The 12873-nt window shown below is 47.7% G+C and overlaps 1 protein-coding gene across 6 annotated transcripts in view; it reads right to left on the bottom strand.

The window, feature by feature from the left end:
- Positions 1–12873, bottom strand: part of Myo10 (myosin X) — a 204606-nt gene that overhangs the window by 48333 nt on the left and 143400 nt on the right. The window contains exon 1 of one of the 6 annotated variants that reach the window (XM_039102214.2): positions 11182–11602. The exons of 1 other annotated variant lie outside the window; for it this stretch is intronic. The gene's annotated coding sequence lies outside the window, so the exon portion shown is untranslated. Of the gene's footprint in view, positions 1–6619; positions 7467–7549; positions 7794–8502; positions 11133–11181; positions 11603–12873 lie in introns of those variants that run through there. 4 more of the 6 variants (XM_039102215.2, XM_039102218.2, XM_039102216.2 and 1 more) reach the window with 4 other exon arrangements.

Here is a 12873-nt window from a genome sequence, read left to right as displayed (position 1 = left end):
AATGGGAAAGATCTTTCAAGACCGAGATTCTCACACATGTAGTTTCCCCCCATCAATTCTGCATTTAACTTCCAAAACACAGCAAAAGATCCTTGTCTCATTGACTCATTAACCTCTGTAAATAGTCATTTGAACACAGCGTCTTTGGCGCCTACAGCTGTGGTGAGAGCCATGCAGAAGTGTGTGCTGAAGCAAAGCCTCATAGGCCGAGATGGAGTGCCTGATCTCCCAACTGCTCAGAAAGACCATGCCTGCCAGCCTTCCAGTGTTTGGAACACGTCTTCCTCTCTCACTGTACTCATGGGACCGTCACACATTCAGACCTTAGCTGCTATTGTACCTCTGTCACGTACTTGTTTCCAAACCCGACATGGGCCTGAAAACCAGACATGGTGAACATACGGTCAAATGGTTCCCTGAGGCATGAGAACACAAGCCAGCCTCCATTACAGCTCTTCCGCCATCCACACTCCTCCAGCTTCCTGCTTCTATCAGACCCTGAATCTGCAGCAGACTTCCTTCCCTTCTCCAGGGCTACTGCCCAGGGAGAGCTTCCTGTGTGGACTCCCTTCACTCTCCATAGAAGCCCCCAGGGTTCATGCCAGTGTGTGGCTCCCCCCAGCCAGGCTTGGAGTCTCCCTGAGAGCGCAGAAGGACACCCATATGCTCCCAAAGGTCTGGGCTTGCTGAATGAGGGTGAGGCGGGGCTGACACTAAGCATGTATGCTCTAAGGAAGGCTACGTTGCCTTCCTGAACAAGATGGAGAGAGCACCTAGCCATGCCTGGACTGCCCCATGCCAGGGATTCCAATGACCTGGAAGAAACTTCCAGGAGTTCGTTCAGCCCGATGGGTGCCACTATTATCACTCCAGTATAAACTGAACATGGACAGTGCCCTGCCTGAGGCCTCATGACCATGTGGTTCTAAGTCCTGTGCTCTTCCTTAAAGGAAAAAACCCTAACAGGGCCAATGATGGGCAGTAGTCCCTAATGAGACACTTGTCAGACAGATGGCAAGTATTTAGGAACTTTCACAATGGCTGACACGTGGTATTGTTCATTGCATTTTCCAAATGTGCTGACCCATAATCAGTCAGCAAAAGGAAATTAAAACCTGCCCTTTAAGGTTGGTAAGACAAGGGGGTTGGGGATTTAGCTCAGTGGTAGAGCGCTTGCCTAGCAAGCGGAAGGCCCTGGGTTCGGTCCTCAGCTCCGGAAAAAAAGAAAAAAAAAAAAGAAAAGAAAAAAAAAAAAAAAAAGGTTGGTAAGACAGTACAGCAGATAGAGGGGCTTGCTGCTAAGCCCAACAAACTTGAGTTCTATCCCCCGGACCCACACGATCAAAGAAGAGAACAGACTCCTCCAGGTTGTCCTTTGACCTGTGCACCACACACACAAAATAATTTAGAAATAATGGTAACAATAACAACAAAAGCAAACAAACAAAACCCTGCCCTTTACCATGGTAAAAGTTCTAAAAGGTACTGTTACCAGTGCTGAGGCTGGGCAATGACTGAACGATGCGTCTCCATCAATGGCGTGCACTCTCCATATGCCTGACCCACTGAAGGGTGATGGGCAGGAAAGAGCACTGACTTAGATGTTTCCTTGAAGCTGCAGGTGTAAAATATCTACTCCAGGCTCTTGAGTCAGTCATGGCACTCTTTAAAAAGTTCTCCAGATTAAACAGGAGACGGAACGGATATCCCTCCAGCCTTTCCATTGTGGAAAGACTTGGGGCTTAGCCAGCCTTGCTAAGGAGCACCAACTGCATTTGGCGCAGCTGTTCGGAGGCCAGATGGTGCCACACCAACACGCAAAGGCAAGCACCAGTGCCAGACACGCTCTCTAAAAGTCTCTTGCTGAGGAAGGCTTAGCCATAGTGCCCAGTCTCAGCTCTAGAACCCAGCAGAAAAGCCAGGGCCAGAGAGACCTGCTTAAAAGACTCCAGGGAAGGATGTCGTTCCTAGTAATGGGAGGGTTCCCAGAGAGAAGTAAGTCTCTTTGGGTTCAGCTCTCACCCTTTCCAGGATTAATGCTTACTCAGAGACATGGTCTTCATTTTAGCCAGAGATGGACCTTAGTTTAAAACAATGCTGAATAAAACACCATAATGACCTTCTCAGAGTAAGTGACAGATACTGCCTTGGCAGCCATTTTTCAAACCTGAGGAGTTACAGATATGTTGACTGGAAGTCTTAATACTGTGGAAGCTCCAAACAAACCTTCCTCTGAAACAGAAGCTCTGATTACATCAAGTGTTGGCAGTTTTTGTCTTGAAGATTCAGAGTTTATGTAGGAGTCAGAGGCACTGGGTACCACTGCTTGGTGGTAGCACAGAGGTCTTAACAGAGAAAGAAGATTCTTCCAAAATGGACTGTCCCTGGCGATGATGCCTAAAGGTCAAAACTATGCTCAAGGCAAGCCAGTGTGAACAGTGGTCATCTTGGCAGCACACACTAGTGGCAGGTAATGGTAATCCTGACTGTCAGGTTCAAAGGCAGTAGCTCAGAGTCAGACAAAAGCAGGGACCAGAGTTCCCTGCCTCAGTGAGAATCACCCGGGGTGGCCTCACCAGCAATGGCCAAATGCCCAAGTTCCCCAGGCTGGGAGTCATGGGAAAACAGTGCCCAGAGTACAGTCAGGGCTGGAAGAGGAGGCTGAGACACTGCTCTGTTAGATACAGGTGGGGTGTGTGGGTTCGGGAATAGATGCTCTCAAACCTTGCCAAGTTACAAGGTGAGCTCATGTGCTGTGGAAACTTGGGTGTGGTGAGGTCTGGGGGTGGGTGTCAGGGAGAAAGGCTGCAATGGGCCTTTCAAGATGAGGTTGGAACCCACCGACTTCAGAGGCTGCAAGTTCAAGGCCAGGGGCTCACCATTTTCTCTCTGACCCCGGAGGTTGTGGCCCCTACCCGAGCATTTCAAGGACACTCAAGATTTCACACAGAGATCAATTCTTCATATGCAAGCTATGATGCAATCAGAAAAAAAAATTCTTGCTTACTAAAACATCAACTGAGGCAAAGAAATAATGAAATTCTCAAGGGGTCTCCTGAAGACTATATGAAGAGGCCTGTAAGAACTGGGTCACCAAATGAAGCCACACATTCTGCAGGGACGAGATAGCAGATTGGAGTTCAAAAAATTCAAACGGGATAATGGGATTTATTAAACAATGGAATCTGGGCAGCCCTTAAGATGTGGGCTTGGGTGTAGTTTGGTGGTAGATCATGCACGGGCTATTGAATGGGGGAGGGGGCTTTGCAAGGCAGGGAGGTTGGAATCACGCCTATTAAAATATGAGTTACTTTTGCTTACTATTACACATTCATTGTGTAAGGTCAAATATTTCGGTGAAAATACCAGAAAGTAATGACAAACAGTGTCCCCCCCTATTAAAATACACCAAACAGGAAGCAGAACTTACTGTATGTGTTGGAAGTACAAGAGGCAGGCCCTGTCCTGAAAGTCACCCTGGTGGGAAGACAGGTCACCTGACTTTCCAGCTGTTCATTTTAAAACAAGCGGAGCCATTTCTCAAGTTCCATCCCGAGCACCAAAAAGAACCCACAAAATAGTGTTACACAAGTCTCAGAAACACATAAGAGGTGACCAGGTGTGGCTGAGCACATCTGAATCCCAGCCCTAGAAGGCTGAGCAGGAAGACCAGACTGCCACAAGTTCAAGGTCTGACTGGATTGGGTCAGAAATTCCAGGACAGAGACCTTATCTCAAAAAAAGCCCCAAACAACAGAAAGACCCAGAGAATGAGGATGAGAAGGGTAATTTATCCTAAGTCAGGCCACAGCCCTGTACAGGCTGACAGAAGGCTCAGCCCTCTGCAGAAATCCCATCCGGAAACCCTCAGAGAGCAGCCTTGGGCTAATCTAAAGAACCCAAGGCTGCCTTTTCATCCTGTGAAACTAAACGCCAACCTCAATGCATCCATTATTGTCCTACCATCTCTCAAGCCACCATACTGAACAGGTCGCAGGCCCCTCTATTCAGACTCAGCCTGACAAATCATGATGAGAAATACAAATTAGGAGGGCAGCTGTCTCTCTTTGCTGGCAAGGACGCCCACAGTGCTCATTAGGATGCTGGACAGGCATGGGGCTTACTGAGTCACGCCCCAAGGTTATGGCCGAGCAATGCAATCGGGGTTTATAGCTAGAAAAAGGCAGGACTGAAGTAGGGTCTGTGGGAGATAGCTGAGGTAAACACTCTTCAATGTCCAGACCGGAAACACTGTCAGCCTGAGATCTGGAATACCTGTCTGAGTGAACGGATTCGTTATGCTGCAGTCAAAGCAGGCACGACACACTATGGTGGCCACGACACACTATGGTGGCCATACGTATCACAGTGTAGATGACAACCAGGAGGATGCACGTGACACGGGCCCTTGCTTAGGTGTTTAAACGCCAAGGATATTTCCAAGCTTCTGGAAGTCTGTGCTTTGCTTTGAGAAGTAACACACGGTTAGTAATACAGAGGGAAACAAAGGCTTCCAGAAACAGACAAGGCAGACAGGCACGCACTTGCACACACACATCCCTTCACCACAAATTGGAGCTAAGAAGTCTAATAAATTATCCAAAGAATAGATGAGAACAGCAACTTAGAAGAAGTCAAGCCAAACACCCTGTCACCAAGCAAAGTGGCCGTTCATGTCCTTGGAGCCACACATGTCATGACAGTGCTAAAACAGATTTGAGAAGTTACCCCTTCCCATTTCAGGGACAACCTGAGATGAAGTAACTTCATTTGCATAAAAACACACAGCTGAGAAAAAACTTCAGTAACAAAGAGTTGGTTTATAAATATTCATGAACACATAAAAATAACAAAGAAGAAAAAAAATCCAAATGGAGAAATTTATTTGACAACTGCTCAGTGCAGTGTGCTGGGACAGGCAGAAATGTATTGGTAAGCCTGTGGTAAATTCTACTGTCTAGCGGGTAGGCAGGCCTGGTGGGACAGGGCGTGGGTGAGCACCGCCTCTTAGGATTCTTTCCTGCTTAGTCATGAATTAAAGTGGCTGCCTGTAATTCATAGTGGGAAATTAGCCAGCCCACAATATCTGCTCGGTGTGTCTGTTAATATCTATTAAGTATAAATTAGAAACACCACACAGGAGTACACTGAGCAGGTAGAAATTACTAGGAAACAGGAAGTCACCAGGTCCTTCCCATCCTTGGTGGGGCATTGGTCAGGACTCCAAGCACTAGGCTCTCACTAGTCCTGGATTTGGGGACAAGTGAAGCCCTCAGGCTGGCAGCATGACAGTCTAGGCTTCTGAGAGATATAATTCCAACTGCTTAAGATCTGGGTGTCCCTTCCCACTCCCAGATGCCAGCTTCAGGGAAGTGCCCCATGGATGAGGCACCAGTCTGCCAGCTTCTGTGGACAACTCTTCTGCCAATCGGTGAAGCATGAAACGGGCTTGATACCAACAAAAGGCTTTAAATTAAGCAAAATATTCAAACAAAAAGAGGCTGGGGATGTAGCTGAGTGGCAAAGTATTGAGCAATAGCGTACTTGAGGAAGGCCCTAGGTCCTCATTCTAGCACCCTGTAAACCCCTCAGTCACACAAACTCACAAATAGGTGATAGTGGTGGTGTGAGTTTTCCTGACTTCTAAGACAGACTTGCATGCAGATGCAAATGACGTGCCCCTCCCCGTTTGCTCTCCTCACCCTGGAATACCTGTGACTTCCTCCCTGTCAGCGAGAGACCTTTACTTCACACCAAGGCCATCCCAGGTCTGCAGTGCCCTGAACTGCCCCTGCCAATTATCTTTTCCAGAAGGAATGTTCGTCCTTCACAAATTCTCCCTGTGGAGATTCTGAAGAGTTTGGAAAATGAGCCTGAACTACCCCACGCAGCAGCAGCAGAGTCCTCCAGCAATACCCACGTACCGCATTGTCCCACAAAGGTGCCAAGAATGGTAGGGTGTCAGCCACATGACCATCGGTGGTGACAGGGACCCAGAGTGTGGACAGACTTTACAGACACGTTCACAATAATCCCCAGGTCCTGCTTAAAGTGGGTAAAGCTAATCTTGGCACCGTCACTAGCAAACATGAGTACTGGGACCATAGGCACCCACAACTGGCTACAGGCAGACCGGCATCCATCTGTAAAGCCTTGTGTCCACCACGGTATGTGGCATCCCTGGTCTCTATTCCAGAGATGTTTAGAAAAGGAACTATTTGGTCTCACTGGTCACTGTGAGTTGTCTAAAAGGAAAGGTAAAATTATTCACTGGGCCCACAACACAGTTAACTTGTTCTTTGAAAAATCTGAAAGCCTTTGCCATTGGCCCCACAAGATGCTGCCATACAGCTCTGGTGGGAGGGGGCTGCTGCTATGGGGTCACGAGGCTGTGAGTGACATGACAAAACCATGATAGGTCACAGGCTGATCAAGGTTTAAAAACCCTAGGATGTCAGGGAACACTCTCAAAAGTCCTCTCAGGTCTCTACACAGCCCCCCAACAAGCACTCAGAAAAAGAGTGGTTGGTGTTCTGACTATGGCTTCCTCTATAAGACTCGAAAAGTGGAAAGAAGAAAAAAGAAAAAAAAGACAAATCACCACCAAACCCAAACCCACCTGTGTACCTGTGCCTCCAGGTCGGCCACTCAGGCCCTGGAGCACCGTCTCTCTCAGTCATTCAATACCTTACAGCAGCGTGTGGTGACAAGAAAGAGCAGCCGGCTATGAGCAGGCGGGGTGAGTGTGCCATACAGGACAGGTGGCGCCTGGATTGTAGTGGCTTCTCTTCACTGAGAAGGAGAAAAGTAAAGCTTTCACCCCATGGACGCTGGCAGACCTTGGAGGTGATGTGGACCAGGGAGTGCCACGGGCTTGCCTCCAGTAGCAGGAGCAACTGGGCAGCCGGCTGGTTGCAATCAAGGCTGGTTTAGGAGGTGGCCAGTGCCCCAGCTTTGCGGCTCTGGACTCTCTTTGTTTCTGCTACTCCGCTCGGAGGAGTAACAGGCAGAGTGCTAGAAGCCTGGAAATCAGAGTCAAATGACGTCATGACCAGGTCCAACCAGTTCTTCCACCTCCACAGGACCTCACTTCCCTGATCTGCAAGCTAAGAAGGCTCAGAGGGTTGCAAGTGTGCGCACCTGTGGGCTAATGTAAATCTACTAGCCCGGGCATTACTTGAAATTATGAAATTGGATCCGTCCTCCAACCAAATGACAGACCCCGATTTCAGAATGTGACCAAAGGAAAAAGAGAACAAATGTAAGCTAATTTTTCCTCCATACTTCCTTTGCGCATAATAACTAACAACAACGATTTGTACTAGGCTCCAGTGAGCCCATGGCCTTTAATGGGACTAAGCAAATCTTTCTTAGTCCTCTGTGTGTAAATGTGCCAATAGTTGTATCTGAGTCTAGGTGCCTTAAAAGAAGTCAGTACCAGATACAATGTCTCAAATACTCCTCCTTCGCCTGAATCAAGAGGTAAAATTGCAGTTGCCTAGGTTTATTAGGCAAAGCCTTTTGAGCACGACCCCCCCCCCCCACTTACTTATTTAAAGAGATGTAAAAACAGCTAGAGGAACATCCATTTTCTGGAGGATTGTTCAGCCCATACAGGCTGGAAGCAGGGTGAGATAGCAGCACCTCTAACAGTGTCCCTTCCCTTTCCGAGAGGCAGATGCTGAGACTACCACCGTGTAATTCCAAAACCAAACAGCATTATTCCTTTTAAAGTGAAATGCTGACTGGAGCAGCATCTGGCACACTTTAATGAGCGGCTGCATCCTTTCAGAGGGCTGAAACTGGGGCAGCCATTCATCTGAGAGGGTGGACAGAGCACAGGCACCGCACAATGGTGTGCAGCAAGCTGGCATAAAAGCCCCCGGAACATTTAAAGTCTGAACACAGACAGCTTACGAAGAGCATTGCCATTTAACAGCAGGACTTGGTAATCTCAAGACTCGAAATGGTACAGTTTTCTAAGAGTAAACACTAGGTTAAAAGCAACAGCAAATTCACCCGAAAAAGTTACCATGTGGAGTTGCCATCTCCCTAAGAGCAAATAATAATAATAAAAGACTGAAAATGATGCGCGGTACTGACTGGCGCCCTCACCCAGGTCTGTCTGGAGTCCTGGGGGCTGAGCCCCGAGTCTGCTGAGGAGTGTCACAACCACAGCCTAGAAAGAACAGGCTGAGACCACAGCTCATCTCAACTGCCCACTCCACACGCCAGCAGGCCAAGCGTGCCAACCCCGCCTTGGCCAGATAAGAAAATGGTTAAGCAAGTATCATCTCATCCATAGAAGTAGCCAAGGCGGGAGGGAAAGGATGTGAAATCCAGTCATGGATTCACTTCACTTCAAAGAGCCAGGCAGGCCAGAACTGGAAAATCCAGGCAACCACGACCAAAAAGGTAGATTACAAAATTAAGGTGACCGTGAAACCCAAACATGGAGCTCTGGGCTGGAAAGGTACAGTGGGGAGAGGGGCAGGTACTCACCAGCCAGGCGCCGAAGGAGACAGGAGCAAGGCTCTGGAGGCTGGAAACAGGCAGGTGGAGTCAGAGCCCAAGTCAAGAGCCTGGAGTGGGGGTGGGGAGGCCGGTCAGAGGGCAGGAAGGAGTGGCAGTTAGTAGTTAGCGGTGCCCCTTGCCTGGGGGTGGGGTGGAGACCAGGAAGGAGGGCAGAGCAAGAGGCAGGAAGCTCTGAGAAGGGTGCTAGGAACAGTTTTGATCACACAGCCTCAGACAAGGTTGAAATACTCAACAGTGAAGAGGGGACAAGCTGGTCCAGTGCCCTCTCTTGAAAGAAGGCAGATGTGTTAGTCTGCCTGTCTCAATCAAAGAGTGCTTAGGTATGCATATGTAAATGTTTACAAAGCAGGCAAGGGAAGGGGCTTAAGAAAAATTAATTTATGCTGGGAATGTCGGCTCACACCTTTCATCCCGGGCAGAGGTAGGTAGATCTCCATAAGGCTAGCCCTCACTGCACTTACAACAGCCTTGTTTGCAACAAAAGAAACGATCCAGTAACAGAAATCTGACTTTCAACTACTGCCACTGAGGGCTGGAGACAGATCATTTTATGAAGCAATTGCCTATTCTGAGGGGTACAACCACTGGCGAAATCCTCGGAATGCTTCATGACATATTAGACTGAACAAACAAACAAACAAAAAACCAAAAAAAAAAAAAACACAGCTAGGATGATCCCAATTTACACAAGTATAGCTGAAGATGGTGACACCTGCCTATCACTCCAGATGCCTAGAGGCCAAGGCTGGAGGACAGCAAATTCTTTTGATTCCTGTCTAGTTTACAGAGGGAGTTTAAGTTCAGGTTGGGCAAGGGCACTGTTGCAAACTAAAGAAAAGGACTGGAGATGTAGCTCAGGTGGACAGCAGCGTAGGCCAAACCCAGGGGTTTAGTTCCCAGGAACAGGGATGGGGGTGGGCAGTGGAATTATGGCAAATACAGACAAAAAGTTCATCGCTATCTTTCAAATACTTTCTAATCAATAAGCATTTCTTTCACGCTGGTGCCTTGTCACGTGTTCTTTTATAGAGGGAAGAAGCTAGTCAGGTGAAGGAAGCTAAGGGAGACATTCTACTTGTCAAGGAAACCTGAGGGGGAGCTTAGAGCCTGGATCGAGCCCTAGGATCCTACCTCAGGCTTTGCTCTGGAATCACCAAAGAGACTGGCAGTGGAAGAGGGTGGGGACCTAGGGGGAAGGAGGCTGTGAGTTAAGGGAGAGCAGGGGTGGAGGTTTCGGGAGAATGGGGGAGGGGGCTTGGGGAGAATGGTCTTTATGTAAAGCTGAGTGAGGGGATGAGGGAAGAGCACCAGAACAGTCAGGAACAGAAGTCACACACACACAGCTGGGGTTGCCTATGAGCATGCTAATGTGGGGCTTCATATGCTAAGAGACTACAGAAACAAACCATCTGTCAGGAACAGCCCAGGGTCTGGGGTGGGCTCCTAGGTGCCTGTAGGTCTCCCATCTGATTGGTTAATATTCTGGAAGTTTTGCAGGAAGGGTTAAAGACCCCTGGAGGACTGCAGCAGGGATTGGAGCACGTGCTCCAATTTACAGCTTTTACTTCACAATGAGCAGCAGCCACTCTATGATATACAACCTGCGAGGAGCCGGAGACAAATACTGGTCTACCAGAGAACGGGTAGTGAGAGAGACAGTGGCATGCCAGGTGCTTTACTGGAAACTTCTTTGCAAAAAAGGGAGGAAGCACCAGACACAACCAGTCACAAGCTCACTCGAGGTTTGGATTATTTACAGATGCTTCTTTGGACAAAAAGTAGATTTAGGCAAGTAGGGCATTGCTTTCAAACGTTGTTCTATTTCCTATGAAAGACCACCTTCCCGGTGAAAACACTTAATCCCGCCCAGGACCCACTTAGCAACTGAATGGACATCAGTCTAACCAACCCACTCTCACAGTGCGGGCAAAGATTAGTGATTCACCCACTCCACGAGTTCATCCTTAGGGGGAATCTTTTCCTTTGGAGAATTGTAGCAAGGAGTGCCTGTGCGTCCTCATATTTCTCTGACTGTTAGCAATATTAATGTATGCACATAGGCATACGTGTGTCTCTGTGTGTGCACGTGTGTGAAAACAGCTCACAGTATCCAGCAGAAGAAGATCATTTGATTCACCTAATGGACATCTCCACCCCGGGAGAACCCAATTTTTAAGGCAAATTTAGAAAGAACTAATTCTGTGCAGGTTTCTTTTAAAGTTTATCGATACAGCAGAAGATACGGAAAGGCTATAAGACTGTAGTAATAAGCCTTTGGGGGAGAAATACTTCAAATGCAAACAAAGAAACCACCACTACTAACTTTCTTCTTCGACTCATTCGTAACCATTTCTTTCTTTAAACGCTGGGTTCCTCATCAAAAACAGGACAATCAAAGCCTCCGCTGACAAACGAATTACTATCCTCCATCTTAACAAAGGAGTATTACTAGTTCAAACCTCTGCCATGCAAACCAGCACCTCCCCCACTTGTTTCAGGACCAAACAGTTGGGTGGGTGTGCAGAAAAGCGACCAATCCACTCCGCTGCTATTTCATTGAACAGCCTTACAGCACAGCAACCTTTACAAAGTAGACGAAACTTTCAGGCAGAGCCAAAAAGGAAAGCGAACCAAGCCAAACCCTACCTTGGGTTTTCTTTCTCTCTCTTCAGGGTCTTCTCACTGCAGACAGCCGCATCTCCAGACGAAGGGCCCAAGAGTATCGCAGCTGACAGACAGCAACCCCTGCTATCTGAACTTGCCCGGTCTTTTATGTTGTGTCTTGGGCTGTGCTTGCTTAATTCATTCCTGATTCTACCCAAGAAGCCCAGCCTCTCAAGGCTGGCGTGATAGGAATTGCCGATGATACTTCTGACCATAGGTGCAAATGAGCCATGATTCCCACACCAGCAAACATGCAAATTCAAAGTCCAAAGAGTCGAAATTTTCAAAGATTGTATCTATTTAAAGATGAGGATGCCCCCCCTATAAAAAAAATCCTTAAATATTTTAGCTGTGATCTTGGAAAACCCGCCCAGAGAAAACTCTCTTCCTTTTCTTGAGCGGAGCTTCATTTACAGCTATTTACCCAGGTCTTTACAGAGGGCAGCTGAATAGTTGCCATGACAACTCGATAAACAGGCCTGAAGGACCACAGAGGGGTTTACTGGATTGTTTTGTTTGGAGAGGAGAATAGTTGCTTTAATGGTTTCTTTTACCAAAATCTTCTCAAAAGGTAAAGCTGCCTTTGTACAGACCTTTTGTATGAGACATTCTCTAAGCAAAAGGAAACCCTGGCAATGTGTCAAAGCCAGCCAGGAATATTGGAGGGATCAGGAAAATAGAAAAGAATCACTGAAGGTTAGGAACTGATGTTGAGTGTATGGTCTCCAGGAAGGACACAGAAGAAATGGAGCCACCTCAGAAGACCTTAATTTACTTATAGTTAGTTAAAAGGACAGACAGCCCACATATCTCCCCCCACCCCGAAACAGGGTCTCTCTATGTAGTCCTAGCTATCCTGGAACTCACTCTGTAGACCAGGCTGGCCTCAAACTCAGAGATGAGCCTGCCTCTGCCTCTAGAGTACTGGGATTAAGGAGCGCACCATCACCGCCTGGCAAAGATATTTCTTGTGTAAGAAGCTCATTACAACTGGAGTCAACCGTCCACATTTAGTACTTCGAAACATTAGTGAAACCAAGAAAACCACAGGTCCCTTTTAGGGTTCTAAGTCTCAATAATTAAAGAATTTAAGGATGGACTCCAATGGAATCTGGAAGACGATTTCATTAGGAGTTAACAGGAAGACCCTGGAGCAGAGGAGCTACAAACCGTGCTGCCTGAGGAAAGGGGGGTTGGGCAGAAGAAAGAGAAAGCCAAGTCCTTTGAGTAAAGCTCCCATGGAAGTCAGCCACGTGGTGACAGAGCAGCCAGATGGTAGGGAGGGAGGCTTTAGAGAAAGAGAGAAGGCCAAAGTGTTAGGAAAAGCACACTTGGAGGGAACATAGAAGAAAAGGAATGGCTACAGTCTGAGGACGAGCAACAGACTTAGGAAACTGCCTGTCTGCAGCGCTGTGAGCAAGTGTACAGGGCTGGAAAAGTCCATCATCTTCTTAAAGGGCCAGTTACTCCTCCTAGCTCATTAGCATGGTGCCCCTGCTGGCTTAGGGAGTGGTTCTTTGTTAGGTAATTGGCCTGCAGAACTGAATCATTAATTTTAAGCTTGTCAGAATGGAAGCCATCAATGTAGAATATATTCTTCACCACAAGTCTGAGACGGGCACGCACTATGCAGCTGTTTTACATCTGTACACCCTCACGAGGCAAGCGGTCACC

This window comes from Rattus norvegicus, chromosome 2 (assembly GCF_036323735.1).
Source record: "Rattus norvegicus strain BN/NHsdMcwi chromosome 2, GRCr8, whole genome shotgun sequence".
NCBI classification, from domain to species: Eukaryota; Metazoa; Chordata; class Mammalia; order Rodentia; family Muridae; genus Rattus; species Rattus norvegicus.
The sequence above is the reverse complement of the archived record's forward strand: the minus strand, read 5'-3'. Positions and strand labels throughout refer to the sequence as shown.